Below are 24,182 nucleotides of genomic sequence, written 5' to 3'. Positions count from 1 at the left end.
CTATGAGCCAATGAAAATGGCATAGGGCGTGGCTTTTCACATAAAGTGGTATACTTTCTTAAGGGTTGTGCAGAACACCACGCCACTTGGTAGACATCTGTGCAGATATAACCTGAGGCGGCCACTGTATTATTGGCCGAATCAAACTAAATGGGGGCGCTAGAGAGCTAATTTTCAGTTTAGGCCTAACCGCCATGCAGAGCTTTCCGAACCACAGTACAGTGGTACCAGTGTATGTCTAATGGTCACTGGAGAAAGAAGAGCCTGATTGGCCACAGGGTGGCGCTATTACAAGCCAAAATACATAAAAGGGGATAAAATGCAAACTTTGAATGGTCATATCTCATGCCCCGTTGGAGCTAGAGTCAGGACGCTTTGGAGGCATATATGTCTCATCAGGGTGAACAAATTTGCCTCAAGGAGCCATAACTTCGGATTATGTTAATTTGCAACAATCTTGCATTTTTTGAAAAACACTTGAAATCTATCTCCTCCTAGGAAGTTTTGTCAATCTACATGAAGCACAGTATATATAATCTAGCAATGAATATCTAAAGTTCCATCTCGGCATAATTAAGAAAACTTGATGAAAATAGCCACTGTGAGCAATTGAATATTGCAGAGGGTGTGGCTTTTCACAAAAAGGCATACAACTTCTGAAGGAATGCATGGAACACCACAAAACCTTGTGTTCATATCAACAATGTCTGCCCGAGGCAAAGCCTCCGTTACTGGCCAGAATAAACTGTATGGGGGCGCTAGAGAGCTCATTTCCTGTTTAGGCCTAACCGCTTGGATGGTATTTTTCAAAACAGATATAGTAGTACCAGAGCATATCTTGAGTGAACTGAAGAAATATGAAGCAGTTAGGCCAAAGAGTGGCGCTATAACGAGCCGAAATTCTTAAAAGTGGCTTAAATGCAATTGATTGCTGTAGCGCCCCCCGTGGCTAAATGGGGTTCATAATGCTTGTATGCGTAGCTGATGGCATGCTCTACAACTTACTAATTGGGCACAACACTGTCAGATTACATTTTGATGTTTATATAAGCATTGTTGTGCAAAGGGACCCCCATTGCACTTTCATTGTATTTTCATTGCTAGAATTAAACCAATGTGTCGTCTCTTCTTATATGAAGAATGTGCTTGTTTAACTGAAATAATCAAGATCACTACAATTGAATGCATATGGACTCCACTTTAGTTTGACAGTAGTCATTCAGGTCAATTGGATGGAAATGTAGACCTTAAATTACATAGCCTACTTACACCAAATGTATGGGTAGGAGAGGGGCATTCTTCTGAAAACTGTGAGGTTAAGAGAGAAACAAGAATTGTGAGTGTTGTTCACAGATTGCTGAATTGTCAAGCTATCCTTGCAGTGATACTTGATGGTAAAGGTGGGACTCCCAGGCAGATGTAAGGCCTGGACAATGACCAGGTGGGAGGTTGACATGCAGAGAAATAGTCACATGCATAGCTCAAATGTGGCTATGGCAGATGTTAGCCATGTTTCTGTTACACAAATGCAATCAGCGTTCATAAAGAATTGATGTGTGTGTACATCTTTAAAGTCTGCTTTAAGACTGGATATTGTGTAGAGCCATTGTAAATGAACTGGCTTTTGTAGGAGTCAGTGTGTGAGAGGCATTTAGTGTAACATGTGACATAGGTAGAGAGGTGATAGTTGGAGAAGGGTCCAAATGAGATTAAACTAGGGAATGTTATGACAGGTTTGATGGGAAGGTTAGTTGTCCAAAGAGTAACGAGTGCAGTGGTGTGTATTGTATGTGGCATGGGTGACAAACTGGATGGTAGAGTGGTAAAGAGTATCAAGTTTGGATAGTGTACCTTTTGCAGTATATAGCTTACACACTTCAACCAGGGAGAGGGTTTTAGCCTTCAATCTAAACACTTCATCCTGGGAGAGGACAGTAGCCCACAGACTACATAGCCTACTTACACCAAGTGTAGGGGGGGCATTGTTCTGGAAACTGTGAGGTGTAGAGAGAAACAAAAGTTGTGAGTGTTCTTCATAGGTAGCTGAATTATCAAGAAATCCCCGCACTGAGACTTGATGGTAAAGGTGGGCCTTCCAGGCTGATGGAAGGCCTGGAGAACGATCATGTGGCATGTAGACATGCAGAGAAATAGGTTCTAAAACATATGTACCAAAATAGAATGAATGTAATGAGATTCTAAAAATGACCTGACTCTCACTTGACGCTGTCAGATGAATTGAATGTGAATGCAGTTGTATAATGATGATGATGATGATGATGATCATGGTGATGATGATACTGTTGCATGAATTTCACCTGATTCGCCTGGTCAGGCGACATAGATGCTCACATGCATAGCTCCAATGTAGCTATGGCGTGTTTTGCTCGTTGGCTTTGATGCGTTCATTGTGCTTGGCCCCGTTATTGCTGCTTGCAGCTATATTTAGGGGCCAAGCCCCAAAGGGGCGAAGACCCTATTGTTATTGGTAGTATTATTATTAGGGGCCAAGCCCCGAAGGGGCGAAGACCCTATTGTTATTGGTAGTATTATTATTCCGCCATGGGTGTCTATGCAAGGCCCTATAACCGACTGGTCGCTTTTTACGAAAATCGGCAGAGTCATAGAGGCTTAGGCCCCGCAGCAGTGGAGCAAGTCTCACATCGATTGGCCAAAAGGGGGCGCTATAGCAGCCGACTGAAGTTGCGAACTTTGAACAGGCATATCTCAGGCCCCGTTTGACCTACAGACATGTACATTTGCACACATATGTCTCTCCTCATGACGAACAAATTTGCCTCAAGGAACCATAACTTCCGGTTATATAGATTTTCCGCCATTTTGAATTTTTTGAAAAACGCTTAAAATCTATCTCCTCCTAGAGACTTTGACCAATCTGCATGACATCCGGTACAGACAATCTAGGGACCAATATCTAAAATTCCATCTCGGCAAAAGTTGAAAAAGTTAAATATAACAGCAACTATGAGCCAATGAAAATGGCATAGGGCGTGGCTTTTCACATAAAGTGGTATACTTTCTTAAGGGTTGTGCAGAACACCACGCCACTTATAAGACATCTGTGCAGATATAACCTGAGGCGACCACTGCATTATTGGCCCAATCAAACCAAATGGGGGCGCTAGAGAGCTCATTTTCAGTTTAGGCCTAACCGCCATGCAGAGCTTTCCGAACCATGGTACAGTGGTACCAGGGTATGTCTAATAGTCACTGGAGAAAGAAGAGCCTGATTGGCCACAGGGTGGCGCTATTACAAGTCAAAATACATAAAAGGGGATAAAATGCAAACTTTGAATGGTCATATGTCATGCCCCGTTGGAGCTAGAGTCAGGACGCTTTGGAGGCATATATGTCTCATCGGGGTAAACAAATTTGCCTCAAGGAGCCATAACTTCGGATTATGTTAATTTGCAACAATTTTGCATTTTCTGAAAAACACTTGAAATCTATCTCCTCCTAGGAAGTTTTGTCAATCTACATGAAGCACAGTATATAGAATCTAACAATGAATATCTAAAGTTCCATCTCGGCATAATTTAGAAAACATAATGAAAATAGCCACTGTGAGCAATTGAATATTGCAGAGGGTGTGGCTTTTCACAAAAAGGCATATTACTTCTGAAGGAATGCATGGAACACCACAAAACGTTGTGTTCATATCAACAATGTCAGCCAGAGGCAAAGCCTCCATTACTGGGCAGATTAAACTGAATGGGGGCGCTAGAGAGCAAATTTCCTGTTCAGGCCTAACCGCTTGGATGGTATTTCCGAAAACAGATATAGTAGTACCAGACCATATCTTGAGGTAACTGAATAAATATGAAGCAGTTAGGCCAAAGGGTGGCGCTATAACGAGCCGAAATTCTTAAAAGTGGCTTAAATGCAATTGATTGCTGTAGCGCCCCCCGTGGCTAAATGGGGTTCATAATGCTTGTATGTGTAGCTGATGGCATGCTCTACAATTTACTAATTGGGCACAACACTGTCAGATTACATTTTGAGGTTTATATAAGCATTGTTGTGCAAAGGGACCCCCATTGCACTTTCATTGTATTTTCATTGCTAGAATTAAACCAATGTGTCGTCTCTTCTTATATGAAGAATGTGCTTGTTTAACTGAAATAATCAAGATCACTACAATTGAATGCATATGGACTCCACTTTAGTTTGACAGTAGTCATTCAGGTCAATTGGATGGAAATGTAGACCTTAAATTACATAGCCTACTTACACCAAATGTATGGGTAGGAGAGGGGCATTCTTCTGAAAACTGTGGTTAAGAGAGAAACAAGAATTGTGAGTGTTGTTCACAGATTGCTGAATTGTCAAGCTATCCCTGCAGTGATACTTGATGGTAAAGGTGGGTCTTCCAGGCAGATGGAAGGCCTGGAGAATGACCAGGTGGGATGTAGACATGCAGAGAAATAGTTCCTAAAACATATGTACCAAAAAAGAATAAATGTAATGAGATTCTTAAAAGGACCTGACTCTCACTTGACGCCTTCAGATGAATTGAATGTGAATGCAGTTGTATAATGATGGTGATGATGATCATGGTGATGATGATACTGTTGCATGAATTTGACCTGATTCACCTGGTCAGGCGACAAAGATGCTCACATGCATAGCTCCAATGTAGCTGTGGCGTGTTTTGCTCGTTGGCTTTGATGCGTTCATTGTGCTTGGCCCCGTTATTGCTGCTTGCAGCTATATTTAGGGGCCAAGCCCCAAAGGGGCGAAGACCCTATTGTTATTGTAAGTATTATTATTATTCCGCCATGGGAGTCTATGGCAGGCCCTATAACCGACTGGTCGCTTTTTACGAAAATCGGCAGAGTCATAGAGGCTTAGGCCCCGCAGCAGTGGAGCAAGTCTCACATCGATTTGCCAAAAGGGGGCGCTATAGCACCTGACTGAAGTTGCGAACTTTGAACAGGCATATCTCAGGCCCCGTTTGACCTACAGACATGACAATTTGCACACATATGTCTATCCTCATGACGAACAAATTTGCCTCAAGGACCCATAACTTCCGGTTATATAGATTTTCCGCCATTTTGAATTTTTTGAAAAACGCTTAAAATCTATCTCCTCCTAGAGACTTTGACCAATCTGCATGATACTGGGTACACACAATCTAAGGACCGATATCTATAATTCCATCTTGGCAAAAGTAGAAAAAGTTACATTTAACAGCAACTATGAGCCAATGAAAATGGCATGGGGCATGGCTTTTCACATAAAGGGGTATACTTTCTTAAGGGTTGTGCAGAACACCACGCCACTTGGTAGACATCTGTGCAGATATAACCTGAGGCGGCCACTGCATTATTGGCCGAATCAAACCAAATGGGGGCGCTAGAGAGCTCATTTTCAGTTTAGGCCTAACCGCCATGCAGAGCTTTCCGAAACACGGTACAGTGGTACCAGGGTATGTCTAATGGTCACTGGAGAAAGAAGAGCCTGATTGGCCACAGGGTGGCGCTATAACAAGACAAAATACATAAAAGGGGCTAAAATGCAAACTTTGAATGGTCATATGTCATGCCCCGTTGGAGCTAGAGTCATGCAGCTTTGGAGGCATATATGTCTCATCAGGGTGAACAAATTTGCCTCAAGGAGCCATAACTTCGGATTATGTTAATTTGCAACAATTTTGCATTTTTTGAAAAACACTTCAAATCTATCTCCTCCTAGGAAGTTTTGTCAATCTACATGAAGCACAGTATATATAATCTAGCAATGAATATCTAAAGTTCCATCTCGGCATAATTAAGAAAACTTGATGAAAATAGCCACTGTGAGCAATTGAATATTGCAGAGGGTGTGGCTTTTCACTAAAAGGCATATCACTTCTGAAGGAATACATGGAACACCACAAAACCTTGTGTTCATATCAACAATGTCAGCCCGAGGCAAAGCCTCCGTTACTGGCCAGAATAAACTGTATGGGGGCGCTAGAGAGCTCATTTCCTGTTCAGGCCTAACCGCTTGGAGGGTATTTCTGAAAACAGATATCGTAGTACCAGAGTATATCTTGAGGTAACTGAAGAAATATGAAGCAGTTAGGCCAAAGGGTGGCGCTATAACGAGTCAAAATTCTTAAAAGTGGCTTAAACGCAATTGATTGCTGTAGCGCCCCCCGTGGCTAAATGGGGTTCATAATGCTTGTATACGTAGCTGATGGCATGCTCTACAACTTACTAATGGGGCGCAACACTGTCAGATTACATTTTGATGTTTATATAAGCATTGTTGTGCAAAGGGACCCCAATTGCACTTTCATTGTATTTTCATTGCTAGAATTAAACCAATGTGTCCTCTGTTCTTATATGAAGAATGTGCTTGTTTAACTGAAATAATCAAGATCACTACAATTGAATGCATATGGACTACACTTTAGTTTGACAGTAGTCATTCAGGTCAATTGGATGGAAATGTAGACCTTAAATTACATAGCCTACTTACACCAAATGTATGGGTAGGAGAGGGGCATTCTTTTGAAAACTGTGAGGTTAAGAGAGAAACAAGAATTGTGAGTGTTGTTCACAGATTGCTGAATTGTCAAGCTATCCCTGCAGTGATACTTGATGGTAAAGGTGGGTCTCCCAGGCAGATGGAAGGCCTGGACAATGACCAGGTGGGATGTCGACATGCAGAGAAATAGGTCCTAAAAATATGTCCCAAAATAGAAGAAATGTGTTGAGATGCTTAAAAGGACCTGACACTCACTTGACATCATCAGATGAATTAACTGTGATTGTGGTTGTATGATGATGCTGTTGCATGAATTTAACCTGATGTACCTTGTCAGGTGACAACGACAGTCACATGCATAGCTCAAATGTGGCTATGGCAGATGCCAGCCATGTTTCTGTTACACAAATGCTATCAGCGTTCATAAAGAATTGATGTGTGTGTACATCTTTAAAGTGTGCTTTAAGACTCTGGATATTGTGTAGAGCCATTATAAATGAACTGGCTTTTATGGGAGTCTGTGTGAGAGAGGCATTTAGTGTAACATGTGACATAGTTGTATAATGATGATGATGATCATGGTGATGATGATACTGTTGCATGAATTTGACCTGATTCACCTGGTCAGGCAACATAGATGCTCCAAGCATAGCTCAAATGTGGCTATGGCAGATGTTAGCCATGTTTCTGTTACACAAATGCAATCAGCGTTCATAAAGAATTGATGTGTGTGTACATCTTTAAAGTGTGCTTTAAGACAATGGATATTGTGTAGAGCCATTATAAATGAACTGGCTTTTGTGGGAGTCTGTGTGAGAGAGGCATTTAGTGTAACATGTGACATAGGTAGAGAGGTGATAGTTGGAGAAGGGTGCAAATGAGAATAAACTAGGGAATGTTATGACAGGTTTGATGGGAAGGTTAGTTGTCCAAACAGTAACGAGTGCAGTGGTGTGTATTGTATGTGTCGTGTGTGACAAACTGGATGGTAGAGTGGTAAAGAGTGTCACGTTTGGAAAGTGTACCTTTTGCAGTATATAGCTTACACACTTCAACCAGGGAGAGGGTTGTAGCCTTTAGTCTAAACACTTCATCCTGGGAGAGCGCAGTAGCCCACAGACTACATAGCCTACTTACACCAAGTGTAGGGGGGGCATTCTTCTGGAAACTGTGAGGTGTAGAGAGAAACAAAAGTTGTGAGTGTTCTTCATAAATAGCTGAATTATCAAGAAATCCCCGCACTGAGACTTGATGGTAAAGGTGGGCCTTCCAGGCAGATGGAAGGCCTGGAGAATGATCATGTGGCATGTAGACATGTGGAGAAATAGGCCCTAAAACATATGTACCAAAATAGAATAAATGTAATGAGATTCTAAAAAGGACCTGACTCTCACTTGATGCTGTCAGATGAATTGAATGTGAATGCAGTTGTATAACGATGATGATGATGATGATCATGGTGATGATGATACTGTTGCATGAATTTGACCTGATTCACCTGGTCAGGCGACATAGATGCTCACATGCATAGCTCCAATGTAGCTATGGCGTGTTTTCCTCATTGGCTTTGATGCGTTAGTTGCGCTTGGCCCCGTTATTGCTGCTTGCAGCTATATTTAGGGGCCAAGCCCCGAAGGGGCGAAGCCCTATTGTAATTGATGGTATTATTATTAGGGGCCAAGCCCCAAAGGGGCGAAGACCCTATTGTTATTGGTAGTGTTATTATTATTATTATTAGGGGCCAAGCACCGAAGGTGCGAAGCCCTATTGTTATTGTTAGTGTTATTATTATTCATCTGCCATGGAAGTCTATGGCAGGCCCTATAGCCGATTGGTAACTTTTTACGAAACTTTGCATGATGGTAGAGGCTTATAGCCTGAAGCCATGGAGCAAGTCTCACATCGATTGGCCAAAAGGGGGCGCTATAGCAGCCGACTGAAGTTGCGAACTTTGAACAGGCATATCTCAGGCCCCGTTTGACCTACAGACATGACAATTTGCACACATATGTCTCTCCTCATGACGAACAAATTTGCCTCAAGGACCCATAACTTCCGGTTATATAGATTTTCCGCCATTTTGAATTTTTTGAAAAACGCTTAAAATCTATCTCCTCCTAGAGACTTTGACCAATCTGCATGACATCCGGTACACACAATCTATGGAACAATATCTAAAATTCCATCTCGGCAAAAGTTGAAAAAGTTAAATATAACAGCAACTATGAGCCAATGAAATTTGCAGAGGGCGTGGCTTTTCACATAAAGGGGTATCATTTCTTAAGGGTTGTGCAGAACACCATGCCACTTTGTAGACATCTCTGCAGATATAACCTGAGGCGGCCACTGCATTATTGGCCCAATAAAACCAAATGGGGGCGCTAGAGAGCTCATTTTCATTTTAGGCCTAACCGCCTTGCAGAGTTTTCCGAAAAACAGTACAGTGGTACCACGGTATGTCTAATGGTGACTGGAGAAAGAAGAGCCTGATTGGCCACATGGTGGTGCTATAACAAGCCAAAATACATAAAAGGGGCTAAAATGCAAACTTTGAACGGTCATATCTCATGCCCCGTTGGAGCTAGATTCTTGGAAGCTTTGGAGGCATATATGTCTCATCAGGTTGAACAAATTTGCCTCAAAGAGCCATGACTTCAGATTATGTTAATTTGCAACAAATAAGCATTTTTGGAAAAACACTTGAAATCTATCTCTTCCTAGGAAGTTTTGTCAATCTACATAAAGCACAGTTTATAGAATCTAGCAATGAATATCTAAAGTTCCATCTCAGCATAATTTAGAAAACTTGATGAAAGTAGCCACTGTGAGTAATTGAATATTGCAGAGGGTGTGGCTTTTCACAAAAAGGCATATAACTTCTGAAGGAATGCATGGAACATCACAAAACGTTGTGGTCATATCAACAATGTCAGCCCAAGGCAAAGCCTCCGTTACTGGCCAGAATAAACTGAATGGGGGCGCTAGAGAGCTCATTTCCTGTTGAGGCCTAACCACTTGGATGGTATTTCCGAAAACAGATATAGTAGTACCAGAGCATATCTTGAGGTAACTGAAGAAATATGAAGCAGTTAGGCCAAAGGCTGGCGCTATAACAAGCCGAAATTCTTAAAAGTGGCTTAAATGCAATTGATTGCTGTAGCGCCCCCCGTGGCTAAATGGGGTTCATAATGCTTGTATGCGTAGCTGATGGCATGCTCTACAACTTACTAATTGGGCACAACACTGTCAGATTACATTTTGATGTTTATATAAGCATTGTTGTGCAAAGGGACCCCCATTGCACTTTCATTGTATTTTCATTGCTAGAATTAAACCAATGTGTCGTCTCTTCTTATATGAAGAATGTGCTTGTTTAACTGAAATATTCAAGATCACTACAATTGAATGCATATGGACTCCACTTTAGTTTGACAGTAGTCATTCAGGTCAATTGGATGGAAATGTAGACCTTAAATTACATAGCCTACTTACACCAAATGTATGGGTTGGAGAGGGGCATTCTTCTGAAAACTGTGAGGTTAAGAGAGAAACAAGAATTGTGAGTGTTGTTCACAGATTGCTGAATTGTCAAGCTGTCCTTGCAGTGATACTTGATGGTAAAGGTGGGTCTCCCAGGCAGATGGAAGGCCTGGACAATGACCAGGTGGGATGTTGACATGCAGATAAATAGTCACATGCATAGCTCAAATGTGGCTATGGCAGATGTTAGCCATGTTTCTGTTACACAAATGCTATCAGCGTTCATAAAGAATTGATGTGTGTGTACATCTTTAAAGTCTGCTTTAAGACTGGATATTGTGTAGAGCCATTGTAAATGAACTGGCTTTTGTAGGAGTCAGTGTGTGAGAGGCATTTAGTGTTAAATGTGACATAGGTAAGAGGTAATAGTTGGAGAAGGGTGCAAATGAGATTAAACTAGGGAATGTTATGACAGGTTTGATGGGAAGGTTAGTTGTCCAAAGAGTAACGAGTGCAGTGGTGTGTATTGTATGTGGCATGGGTGACAAACTGGATGGTAGAGTGGTAAAGAGTATCAAGTTTGGATAGTGTACCTTTTGCAGTATATAGCTTCACACTTCAACCAGGGAGAGGGTTTTAGCCTTTAATCTAAACACTTCATCCTGGGAGAGGACAGTAGCCCACAGACTACATAGCCTACTTACACCAAGTGTAGGGGGGGCATTCTTCTGGAAACTGTGAGGTGTAGAGAGAAACAAAAGTTGTGAGTGTTCTTCATAGGTAGCTGAATTATCAAGAAATCCCCGCACTGAGACTTGATGGTAAAGGTGGGCCTTCCAGGCAGATGGAAGGCCTGGAGAACGATCATGTGGCATGTAGACATGCAGAGAAATAGGTTCTAAAACATATGTACCAAAATAGAATGAATGTAATGACATTCTAAAAATGACCTGACTCTCACTTGACGCTGTCAGATGAATTAAATGTGAATGCAGTTGTATAATGATGATGATGATGATCATGGTGATCATGGTGATGATGATACTGTTGCATGAATTTGACCTGATTCTCCTGTCAGGCGACATAGATGCTCACATGCATAGCTCCAATGTAGCTATGGCGTGTTTTCCTCGTTGGCTTTGATGCGTTCATTGTGCTTGGCCCCGTTATTGCTGCTTGCAGCTATATTTATTAGGGGCCAAGCCCGAAAGGGCGAAGCCCCTATTGTAATTGTTAGTGTTATTATTATTATTATTATTATTATTATTATTCATCTGCCATGGGAGTCTATGGCAGGCCCTATAGCCGATTGGTAACTTTTTACGACACTTTGCAAGATGGTAGAGGCTTATGGCCCGAAGCCATGGAGCAAGTCTCAAATTGATTGGCCAAAAGGGGGCGCTATAGCAGCCGACTGAAGTGGCGAACTTTGAACAGGCATATCTCAGGCCCCGTTTGACCTACAGACATGACACTTTGCACACATATGTCTCTCCTCATGATGAACAAATTTGCCTCAAAGACCCATAACTTCCGGTTATATAGATTTTCCGCCATCTTGAATTTTTTGAAAAACGCTTAAAATCTATCTCCTCCTAGAGACTTTGACCAATCTGCATGAAATCCTTTACACACAATCTAGGGAACGATATCTAAAATTCCATCCCGGCAAAAGTTTAAAAAGTTACATTTAGCAGCAACTATGAGCCAATGAATATGGCATAGGGCGTGGCTTTTCACATAAAGTGGTATACTTTCTTAAGGGTTGTGCAGAACACCACGCCACTTGGTAGACATCTGTGCAGATATAACCTGAGGCGGCCACTGCATTATTGGCCCAATTAAACCAAATGGGGGCGCTAGAGAGCTCATTTTTAGTTTAGGCCTAACCGCCATGCAGAGCTTTCCGAACCACGGTACAGTGGTACCAGGGTATGTCTCATGGTCACTGGAGAAAGAAGAGCCTGATTGGCCACAGGGTGGTGCTATAACAAGACAAAATACATAAAAGGGGCTAAAATGCTAACTTTGAAAGGTCATATCTCATGCCCCGTTGGAGCTAGAGTCATGACGCTTTGGAGGCATATATGTCTCATCAGGTTGAACAAATTTGCCTCAAGGAGCCATAACTTCAGATTATGTTAATTTGCAACAATCTTGCATTTTTTGAAAAACACTTAAAATCTATCTCCTCATAGGAAGTTTTGTCAATCTACATGAAGCACAGTATATATAATCTAGCAATGAATATCTAAAGTTCCATCTCGGCATAATTAAGAAAACTTGATGAAAATAGCCACTGTGAGCAATTGAATATTGCAGAGGGTGTGGCTTTTCACAAAAAGGCATACAACTTCTGAAGGAATGCATGGAACACCACAAAACCTTGTGTTCATATCAACAATGTCTGCCCGAGGCAAAGCCTCCGTTACTGGCCAGAATAAACTGTATGGGGGCGCTAGAGAGCTCATTTCCTGTTTAGGCCTAACCGCTTGGATGGTATTTTTCAAAACAGATATAGTAGTACCAGAGCATATCTTGAGTGAACTGAAGAAATATGAAGCAGTTAGGCCAAAGAGTGGCGCTATAACGAGCCGAAATTCTTAAAAGTGGCTTAAATGCAATTGATTGCTGTAGCGCCCCCCGTGGCTAAATGGGGTTTATAATGCTTGTATGCGTAGCTGATGGCATGCTCTACAACTTACTAATTGGGCACAACACTGTCAGATTACATTTTGATGTTTATATAAGCATTGTTGTGCAAAGGGAACCCCATTGCACTTTCATTGTATTTTCATTGCTAGAATTAAACCAATGTGCCGTCTCTTCTTATATGAAGAATGTGCTTGTTTAACTGAAATAATCAAGATCACTACAATTGAATGTATATGGACTCCACGTTAGTTTGACAGTTGTCATTCAGGTCAATTGGATGGAAATGTAGACCTTAAATTACATAGCCTACTTACACCAAATGTATGGGTAGGAGAGGGGCATTCTTCTGAAAACTGTGAGGTTAAGAGAGAAACAAGAATTGTGAGTGTTGTTCACAGATTGCTGAATTGTCAAGCTATCCTTGCAGTGATACTTGATGGTAAAGGTGGGTCTCCCAGGCAGATGGAAGGCCTGGACAATGACCAGGTGGGATGTTGACATGCAGAGAAATAGTCACATGCATAGCTCAAATGTGGCTATGGCAGATGTTAGCCATGTTTCTGTTACACAAATGCAATCAGCGTTCATAAAGAATTGATGTGTGTGTACATCTTTGAAGTCTGCTTTAAGACTGGATATTGTATAGAGCCATTGCAAATTAACTGGCTTTTGTAGGAGTCAGTGTGTGAGAGGCATTTAGTGTAAAATGTGACATAGGTAGAGAGGTGATAGTTGGAGAAGGGTGCAAATGAGATTAAACTAGGGAATGTTATGACAGGTTTGATGGGAAGGTTAGTTGTCCAAAGAGTAACGAGTGCAGTATGTGTATTGTATGTGGCATGGGTGACAAACTGGATGGTAGAGTGGTAAAGAGTATCAAGTTTGGAAAGTGTACTTTTTGCAGTATATAGCTTACACACTTCAACCAGGGAGAGGGTTTTAGCCTTTAATCTAAACACTTCATCCTGGGAGAGGACAGTAGCCCACAGACTACATAGCCTACTTACACCAAGTGTAGGGGGGGCATTCTTCTGGAAACTGTGAGGTGTAGAGAGAAACAAAAGTTGTGAGTGTTCTTCATAGGTAGCTGAATTATCAAGAAATCCCCGCACTGAGACTTGATGGTAAAGGTGGGCCTTCCAGGCAGATGGAAGGCCTGGAGAATGATCATGTGGCATGTAGACATGCAGAGAAAAAGGTTCTAAAACATATGTACCAAAATAGAATGAATGTAATGAGATTCTAAAAAGGACCTTACTCTCACTTGACGCTGTCAGATGAATTGAATTTGAATGCAATTGTATAATGATGATGATGATCATGGTGATGATGATACTGTTGCATGAATTTGACCTGATTCACCTGGTCAGGCGACATAGATGCTCACATGCATAGCTCCAATGTAGCTATGGCGTGTTTTGCTCGTTGGCTTTGATGCGTTCATTGTGCTTGGCCCCGTTATTGCTGCTTGCAGCTATATTTATTAGGGGCCAAGCCCCTAAGGGGCGAAGACCCTATTGTTATTGTTAGTGTTATTAGGGGCCAAGCCCCGTAGGGGCGAAGACCCTATTGTAATTGGTAGTGTTATTATTATTATTATTATTATTCTTTTTCCGCCATGGGAGCCTATGCCAGGCCCTATAGCCGATTGGTAACTTTTTACGACACTTTGCAAGATGGTAGAGGCTTATGGCTTGAAGCCATGGAGCAAGTCTCAAATTGATTGGCCAAAAGGGGGCGCTATAGCAGCCGACTGAAGTTGCGAACTTTGAACAGGCATATCTCAGGCCCCGTTTGACCTACAGACATGACACTTTGCACACATATGTCTCTCCTCATGATGAACAAATTTGCCTCAAGGACCCATAACTTCCGGTTATATAGATTTTCCGCCATCTTGAATTTTTTGAAAAACGCTTAAAATCTATCTCCTCCTAGAGACTTTGACCAATCTGCATGAAATCCTTTACACACAATCTAGGGAACGATATCTAAAATTCCATCTTGGCAAAAGTTTAAAAAGTTACATTTAGCAGCAACTATGAGCCAATGAAAATGGCATAGGGCGTGGCTTTTCACATAAAGTGGTATACTTTCTTAAGGGTTGTGCAGAACACCACGCCACTTGGTAGACATCTGTGCAGATATAACCTGAGGCGGCCACTGCATTATTGGCCCAATTAAACCAAATGGGGGCGCTAGAGAGCTCATTTTTAGTTTAGGCCTAACCGCCATGCAGAGCTTTCCGAACCACGGTACATTGGTACCAGGGTATGTCTCATGGTCACTGGAGAAAGAAGAGCCTGATTGGCCACAGGGTGGCGCTATAACAAGACAAAATACATAAAAAGGGATAAAATGCAAACTTTGAATGGTCATATGTCATGCCCCGTTGGAGCTAGAGTCATGAAGCTTTGGAGGCATATATGTCTCATCAGGTTGAACAAATTTGCCTCAAGGAGCCATAACTTCAGATTATGTTAATTTGCAACAATTTTGCATTTTTTGAAAAACACTTGAAATCTATCTTCTCCTAGGAAGTTTTGTCAATCTACATGAAGCACAGTAGATAGAATCTAGCAATGAATATTTAAAGTTCCATCTCGGCATAATTTAGAAAACTTGATGAAAATAGCCACTGTGAGCAATTGAATATTGCAGAGGGTGTGGCTTTTCACAAAAAGGCCTATAACTTCTGAAGAAATGCATGGAACACCACAAAACCTTGTGTTCATATCAACAATGTCAGCCCGAGGCAAAGCCTCCGTTACTGGCCAGATTAAACTGAATGGGGGCGCTAGAGAGCTCATTTCCTGTTCAGGCCTAACCGCTTGGATGGTATTTCCGAAAACAGATATAGTAGTACCAGAGCATATCTTGAGGTAACTGAAGAAATATGAAGCAGTTAGGCCAAAGTGTGGCGCTATAACCAGCCAAAATTCTTAAAAGTGGCTTAAACGCAATTGATTGCTGTAGCGCCCCCCGTGACTAAATGGGGTTCATAATGCTTGTATGGGTAGCTGATGGCATGCTCTACAAATTACTAATTGGGCACAACACTGTCAGATTACATTTTGATGTTTATATAAGCATTGTTGTGCAAAGGGACCCCCATTGCACTTTCATTGTATTTTCATTGCTAGAATTAAACCAATGTGTCGTCTCTTCTTATATGAAGAATGTGCTTGTTTAACTGAAATAATCAAGATCACTACAATTGAATGCATATGGACTCCACGTTAGTTTGACAGTAGTCATTCAGGTCAATTGGATGGAAATGTAGACCTTAAATTACATAGCCTACTTACACCAAATGTATGGGTAGGAGAGGGGCATTCTTCTGAAAACTGTGAGGTTAAGAAAGAAACAAGAATTGTGAGTGTTGTTCACAGATTGCTGAATTGTCAAGCTATCCTTGCAGTGATACTTGATGGTAAAGGTGGGACTCCCAGGCAGATGTAAGGCCTGAACAATGACCAGGTGGGATGTTGACATGCAGAGAAATAGTCACATGCATAGCTCAAATGTGGCTATGGCAGATGTTAGCCATGTTTCTGTTACACAAATGCAATCAGCGTTCATAAAGAATTGATGTGTGTGTGTACATCTTTAAAGTCTGCTTTAAGACTGGATATTGTGTAGAGCCATTGTAAATGAACTGGCTTTTGTAGGAGTCAGTGTGTGAGAGGCATTTAGTGTAACATGTGACATAGGTAGAGAGGTGATAGTTGGAGAAGGGTCCAAATGAGATTAAACTAGGGAATGTTATGACAGGTTTGATGGGAAGGTTAGTTGTCCAAAGAGTAACGAGTGCAGTGGTGTGTATTGTATGTGGCATGGGTGACAAACTGGATGGTAGAGTGGTAAAGAGTATCAAGTGTGGATAGTGTACCTTTTGCAGTATATAGCTTACACACTTCAACCAGGGAGAGGGTTTTAGCCTTCAATCTAAACACTTCATCCTGGGAGAGGACAGTAGCCCACAGACTACATAGCCTACTTACACCAAGTGTAGGGGGGGCATTCTTCTGGAAACTGTGAGGTGTAGAGAGAAACAAAAGTTGTGAGTGTTCTTCATAGGTAGCTGAATTATCAAGAAATCCCCGCACTGAGACTTGATGGTAAAGGTGGGCCTTCCAGGCAGCTGGAAGGCCTGGAGAACGATCATGTGGCATGTAGACATGCAGAGAAATAGGTTCTAAAACATATGTACCAAAATAGAATGAATGTAATGAGATTCTACAAAGGACCTGACTCTCACTTGACGCTGTCAGATGAATTGAATGTGAATGCAGTTGTATAATGATGATGATGATGATGATGATGATCATGGTGATGATGATACTGTTGCATGAATTTGACCTGATTCGCCTGGTCAGGCGACATAGATGCTCACATGCATAGCTCCAATGTAGCTATGGCGTGTTTTGCTCGTTGGCTTTGATGCGTTCATTGTGCTTGGCCCCGTTATTGCTGCTTGCAGCTATATTTAGGGGCCAAGCCCCGAAGGGGGCGAAGCCCTATTGTAATTGATGGTATTATTATTATTATTATTATTATTATTATTATTATTTATCTGCCATGGAAGTCTATGGCAGGCCCTATAACCGACTGGTCGCTTTTTACGAAAATCGGCAGAGTCATAGAGGCTTAGGCCCCGCAGCAGTGGAGCAAGTCTCACATCGATTGGCCAAAAGGGGGCGCTATAGCAGCCGACTGAAGTTGCGAACTTTGAACAGGCATATCTCAGGCCCCGTTTGACCTACAGACATGACAATTTGCACACATATGTCTCTCCTCATGACGAACAAATTTGCCTCAAGGACCCATAACTTCCGGTTATATAGATTTTCCGCCATTTTGAATTTTTTGAAAAACGCTTAAAATCTATCTCCTCCTAGAGACTTTGACCAATCTGCATGACATCCGGTACACACAATCTATGGAACAATATCTAAAATTCCATCTTGGCAAAAGTTGAAAAAGTTAAAGATAACAGCAACTATGAGCCAATGAAATTTGCAGAGGGCGTGGCTTTTCACATAAAGGGGTATCATTTCTTAAGGGTTGTGCAGAACACCATGCCACTTTGTAGACATCTCTGCAGATATAACCTGAGGCGGCCACTGCATTATTGGCCCAATAAAACCAAATGGGGGCGCTAGAGAGCTCATTTTCATTTTAGGCCTAACCGCCATGCAGAGTTTTCCGAAAAACAGTACAGTGGTACCACGGTATGTCTAATGGTGACTGGAGAAAGAAGAGCCTGATTGGCCACATGGTGGTGCTATAACAAGCCAAAATACATAAAAGGGGCTAAAATGCAAACTTTGAACGGACATATCTCATGCCCCGTTGGAGCTAGATTCTTGGATGCTTTGGAGGCATATATGTCTCATCAGGTTGAACAAATTTGCCTCAAAGAGCCATGACTTCAGATTATGTTAATTTGCAACAAATAAGCATTTTTGGAAAAACACTTGAAATCTATCTCTTCCTAGGAAGTTTTGTCAATCTACATAAAGCACAGTTTATAGAATCTAGCAATGAATATCTAAAGTTCCATCTTGGCATAATTTAGAAAACTTGATGAAAGTAGCCACTGTGAGCAATTGAATATTGCAGAGGGTGTGGCTTTTCACAAAAAGGCATATAACTTTGTCAGTGTGTGAGAGGCATTTAGTGTAAAATGTGACATAGGTAGAGAGGTAATAGTTGGAGAAGGGTGCAAATGAGATTAAACTAGGGAATGTTATGACAGGTTTGATGGGAAGGTTAGTTGTCCAAAGAGTAACGAGTGCAGTGGTGTGTATTGTATGTGGCATGGGTGACAAACTGGATGGTAGAGTGGTAAAGAGTATCAAGTTTGGATAGTGTACCTTTTGCAGTATATAGCTTCACACTTCAACCAGGGAGAGGGTTTTAGCCTTTAATCTAAACACTTCATCCTGGGAGAGGACAGTAGCCCACAGACTACATAGCCTACTTACACCAAGTGTAGGGGGGGCATTCTTCTGGAAACTGTGAGGTGTAGAGAAACAAAAGTTGTGAGTGTTCTTCATAGGTAGCTGAATTATCAAGAAATCCCCGCACTGAGACTTGATGGTAGAGGTGGGCCTTCCAGGCAGATGGAAGGCCTGGAGAACGATCATGTGGCATGTAGACATGCAGAGAAATAGGTCCTAAAACATATGTACCAATAAATGTAATGAGATTCTAAAAAGGACCTGACTCTCACTTGATGCTGTCAGATTAATTGAATGTGAATGAAGTTATATAATGATGATGATGATGATGATCATGGTGATGATACTTTTGCATGAATTTTACCTGATTCACCTGGTCAGGTGACATAGATGCTCACATGCATAGCTCCAATGTAGCTATGGCGTGTTTTCCTCGTCGGCTTTGATGCGTTTGTTGCGCTTGGCCCCGTTCATTGCTGCTTGCAGCTATATTAAAGCTTGTATTTGAAAAGCTAATAATTTGAAATGACTTTAAAACCTAAACCGACTGGTCGCTTTTTACGAAAATTTGCATAGTAGTAGAGGGTCATGCCAAGATGCCCTGGACCGGAATATACATGGATCGGCCAAAGGGGGGCGCCATAGCAATCGATCGAATTTGAAAACTTTGAACAGGCATATCTCATGCCCCGTTTGACCTACAGTGGTGACACTTTGCACACATATTCCTCTTCTCACAATGAACAAATGCACCCCGGGGTTGCATTACTTCCGGTTATGTAGATTTTTGGCTATGTAGCATTTTTTGAAAAGCGCTTAAAATCTTTCTCCTCCTAGAAAGTTTCACCGATTCAGATGGCACTCGGTACAAAGAATCTAGGGACCAATTTCTAAAGTTCCATTTCGGCACATTTTGGAAAAGTTGAATAAAACAGAAACTATGAGCCAATGAACATTGCAGAGGGTGTGGCTTTTCAAATAAAGGGTTATCATTATTGAAGGCTTGTAAAGAATAACACAAAAACGTATAGACATGTCCCTATATACATCCAGAGGTTTGCTTTGCATTATTGGCCCGATCAATTCAAAGGGGGGCGCTAGAGAGCTCATTTCCGGTTAAGGCATGACCACTATGCTGATTTTTCCGAAACCAGGTCCAGTGGCAGCAGAGCACTCCTAATGGCCACTGGAGAAAGATGAAGCAAATCGGCCACAGGGTGGCGCTATAACAAGCCAAAATTCTTAACAGTTGCTAAAACGCAATATATTGCTGTAGCGCCCCCTGTGGTCAGATGGAGTTCATCCTGCTTGTATGGGTAGACCATGTCCTGCTCTACAACTCCCTCATTGGATGCGAAATTATCAGATTAAATTTTGATGTCAATATAAGCTTTTTTGTACAACAACACCCCCATTGCGCTTTCATCGTATTTTCATAGATATCAATGGCTAGTGGTAGCTCAATGGTAGCTCAATGTGGCTATGGTTTGTTTCGCTTGTTGGCTTTGATGCTTAATGGCTTGGCCCCGTTCATTGCTGCTTGCAGCTATATTTAGGGGCCAAGCCCCGAAGGGGGCGAAGCCCTATTGTAATTGATGGTATTATTATTATTATTATTAGGGGCCAAGCCCCGAAGGGGGCGAAGCCCTATTGTAATTGATGGTATTATTATTATTATTATTATTATTATTATTTATCTGCCATGGAAGTCTATGGCAGGCCCTATAACCGACTGGTCGCTTTTTACGAAAATCGGCAGAGTCATAGAGGCTTAGGCCCCGCAGCAGTGGAGCAAGTCTCACATCGATTGGCCAAAAGGGGGCGCTATAGCAGCCGACTGAAGTTACGAATTTTGAACAGGCATATCTCAGGCCCCGTTTGACCTACAGACATGACAATTTGCACACATATCTCTCTCCTCATGACGAACAAATTTGCCTCAAGGACCCATAACTTCCGGTTATATAGATTTTCCGCCATTTTGAATTTTTTGAAAAACGCTTAAAATCTATCTCCTCCTAGAGACTTTGACCAATCTGCATGACATCCGGTACACACAATCTATGGAACAATATCTAAAATTCCATCTCGGCAAAAGTTGAAAAAGTTAAATATAACAGCAACTATGAGCCAATGAAATTTGCAGAGGGCGTGGCTTTTCACATAAAGGGGTATCATTTCTTAAGGGTTGTGCAGAACACCATGCCACTTTGTAGACATCTCTGCAGATATAACCTGAGGCGGCCACTGCATTATTGGCCCAATAAAACCAAATGGGGGCGCTAGAGAGCTCATTTTCATTTTAGGCCTAACCGCCATGCAGAGTTTTCCGAAAAACAGTACAGTGGTACCACGGTATGTCTAATGGTGACTGGAGAAAGAAGAGCCTGATTGGCCACATGGTGGTGCTATAACAAGCCAAAATACATAAAAGGGGCTAAAATGCAAACTTTGAACGGTCATATCTCATGCCCCGTTGGAGCTAGATTCTTGGATGCTTTGGAGGCATATATGTCTCATCAGGTTGAACAAATTTGCCTCAAAGAGCCATGACTTCAGATTATGTTAATTTGCAACAAATAAGCATTTTTGGAAAAACACTTGAAATCTATCTCTTCCTAGGAAGTTTTGTCAATCTACATAAAGCACAGTTTATAGAATCTAGCAATGAATATCTAAAGTTCCATCTTGGCATAATTTAGAAAACTTGATGAAAGTAGCCACTGTGAGCAATTGAATATTGCAGAGGGTGTGGCTTTTCACAAAAAGGCATATAACTTTGTCAGTGTGTGAGAGGCATTTAGTGTAAAATGTGACATAGGTAGAGAGGTAATAGTTGGAGAAGTGTGCAAATGAGATTAAACTAGGGAATGTTATGACAGGTTTGATGGGAAGGTTAGTTGTCCAAAGAGTAACGAGTGCAGTGGTGTGTATTGTATGGGGCATGGGTGACAAACTGGATGGTAGAGTGGTAAAGAGTATTAAGTTTGGATAGTGTACCTTTTGCAGTATATAGCTTCACACTTCAACCAGGGAGAGGGTTTTAGCCTTTAATCTAAACACTTCATCCTGGGAGAGGACAGTAGCCCACAGACTACATAGCCTACTTACACCAAGTGTAGGGGGGGCATTCTTCTGGAAACTGTGAGGTGTAGAGAAACAAAAGTTGTGAGTGTTCTTCATAGGTAGCTGAATTATCAAGAAATCCCCGCACTGAGACTTGATGGTAGAGGTGGGCCTTGCAGATGGAAGGCCTGGAGAACGATCATGTGGCATGTAGACATGCAGAGAAATAGGTCCTAAAACATATGTACCAATAAATGTAATGAGATTCTAAAAAGGACCTGACTCTCACTTGATGCTGTCAGATTAATTGAATGTGAATGAAGTTATATAATGATGATGATGATGATGATCATGGTGATGATACTTTTGCATGAATTTGACCTGATTCACCTGGTCAGGTGACATAGATGCTCACATGCATAGCTCCAATGTAGCTATGGCGTGTTTTCCTCGTCGGCTTTGATGCGTTTGTTGCGCTTGGCCCCGTTCATTGCTGCTTGCAGCTATATTTAGGGGCCAAGCCCGAAAGGGCGAAGCCCCTATTGTAATTGTTAGTGTTATTATTAGGGGCCAAGCCCCGAAGGGGGCGAAGACCCTATTGTTATTGGTAGTGTTATTATTAGGGGCCAAGCCCCGTAGGGGCGAAGACCCTATTGTAATTGGTAGTGTTATTATTATTATTAGGGGCCAAGCCCCGAAGGGGCGAAGACCCTATTGTAATTGGTAGTTTTATTATTCTTTTTTCTGCCATGGAAGTCTATGGCAGGCCCTATAGCCGATTGGTCACTTTTTACGAAACTTTGCACGATGGTAGAGGCTTAGGGCCTGAAGCCATGGAGCAAGTCTCACATTGATTGGCCAAAAGGGGGCGCTATAGCAGCCGACTGAAGTTGCGAACTTTGAACAGGCATATCTCAGGCCCTGTTTGACCTACAGACATGACACTTTGCACACATATGTCTCTCCTCGTAATGAACAAATTTGCCTCAAGGAACCATAACTTCCGGTTATATAGATTTTCCGCCATTTTGAATTTTTTGAAAAACGCTTAAAATCTATCTCCTCCTAGAGACTTTGACCAATCTAAATGATACCCGGTACACACAATCTAAGGACCGATATCTATAATTCCATCTCGGCAAAAGTTGAAAAAGTTAAATTTAACAGCAACTATGAGCCAATGAAATTTGCAGAGGGCGTGGCTTTTCACATAAAGGGGTATTATTTCTTAAGGGTTGTGCAGAACACCATGCCACTTTGTAGACATCTCTGCAGATATAACCTGAGGCGGCCACTGCATTATTGGCCCAATAAAACCAAATGGGGGCGCTAGAGAGCTCATTTTCATTTTAGGCCTAACCGCCATGCATAGTTTTCCGAAAAACAGTACAGTGGTACCACGGTATGTCTAATGGTGACTGGAGAAAGAAGAGCCTGATTGGCCACATGGTGGTGCTATAACAAGCCAAAATACATAAAAGGGGCTAAAATGCCAACTTTGAACGGTCATATCTCATGCCCCGTTGGAGCTAGATTCTTGGAAGCTTTGGAGGCATATATGTCTCATCAGGTTGAACAAATTTGCCTCAAGGAGCCATGACTTCAGATTATGTTAATTAGCAACAAATAAGCATTTTTGGAAAAACACTTGAAATCTATCTCTTCCTAGGAAGTTTTGTCAATCTACATAAAGCACAGTTTATAGAATCTAGCAATGAATATCTAAAGTTTTATCTCGGCATTATTTACAAAACTTGATGAAAGTAGCCACTGTGAGCAATTAAATATTGCAGAGGGTGTGGCTTTTCACAAAAAGGCATATAACTTCTGAAGGAATGCATGGAACATCACAAAACGTTGTGGTCATATCAAACAATGTCAGCCTGAGGCAAAGCCTCCATTACTGGCCAAATTAAACTGAATGGGGGCACTAGAGAGCTCATTTCCTGTTTAGGCCAAACCGCTTGGATGGTATTTCCGAAAACAGATATAGTAGTACCAGAGCATATCTTGAGGTCACTGAAGAAATATGAAGCAGTTAGGCCAAAGATTGGCGCTATAACGAGCCAAAATTCTTAAAAGTGGCTTAAACGCTATTGATTGCTGTAGCGCCCCCCGTAGCTAAATGGGGTTCATAATGCTTGTATGGGTAGTGGATGGCATGCTCTACAACTTACTAATTGGGCACAACACTGTCAGATTACATTTTGATATTTATATAAGAATTGTTGTGCAAAGGGACCCCCATTGCACTTTCATTGTATTTTCATTGCTAGAATTAAACCAATGTGTCGTCTCTTCTTATATAAAGAATGTGCTTGTTTAACTGAAATAATCAAGATCACTACAATTGAATGCATATGGACTCCACGTTAGTTTGACAGTAGTCATTCAGGTCAATTGGATGGAAATGTAGACCTTCAATTACATAGCCTACTTACACCAAATGTATGGGTAGGAGAGGGGCATTCTTCTGAAAACTGTGAGGTTAAGAGAGAAACAAGAATTGTGAGTGTT

The sequence above is a fragment of the Borostomias antarcticus genome (assembly GCF_949987555.1).
Source record: "Borostomias antarcticus genome assembly, chromosome: 15".
NCBI lineage: Eukaryota > Metazoa > Chordata > Actinopteri > Stomiiformes > Stomiidae > Borostomias > Borostomias antarcticus.
This window is presented reverse-complemented; position numbering follows the sequence as displayed.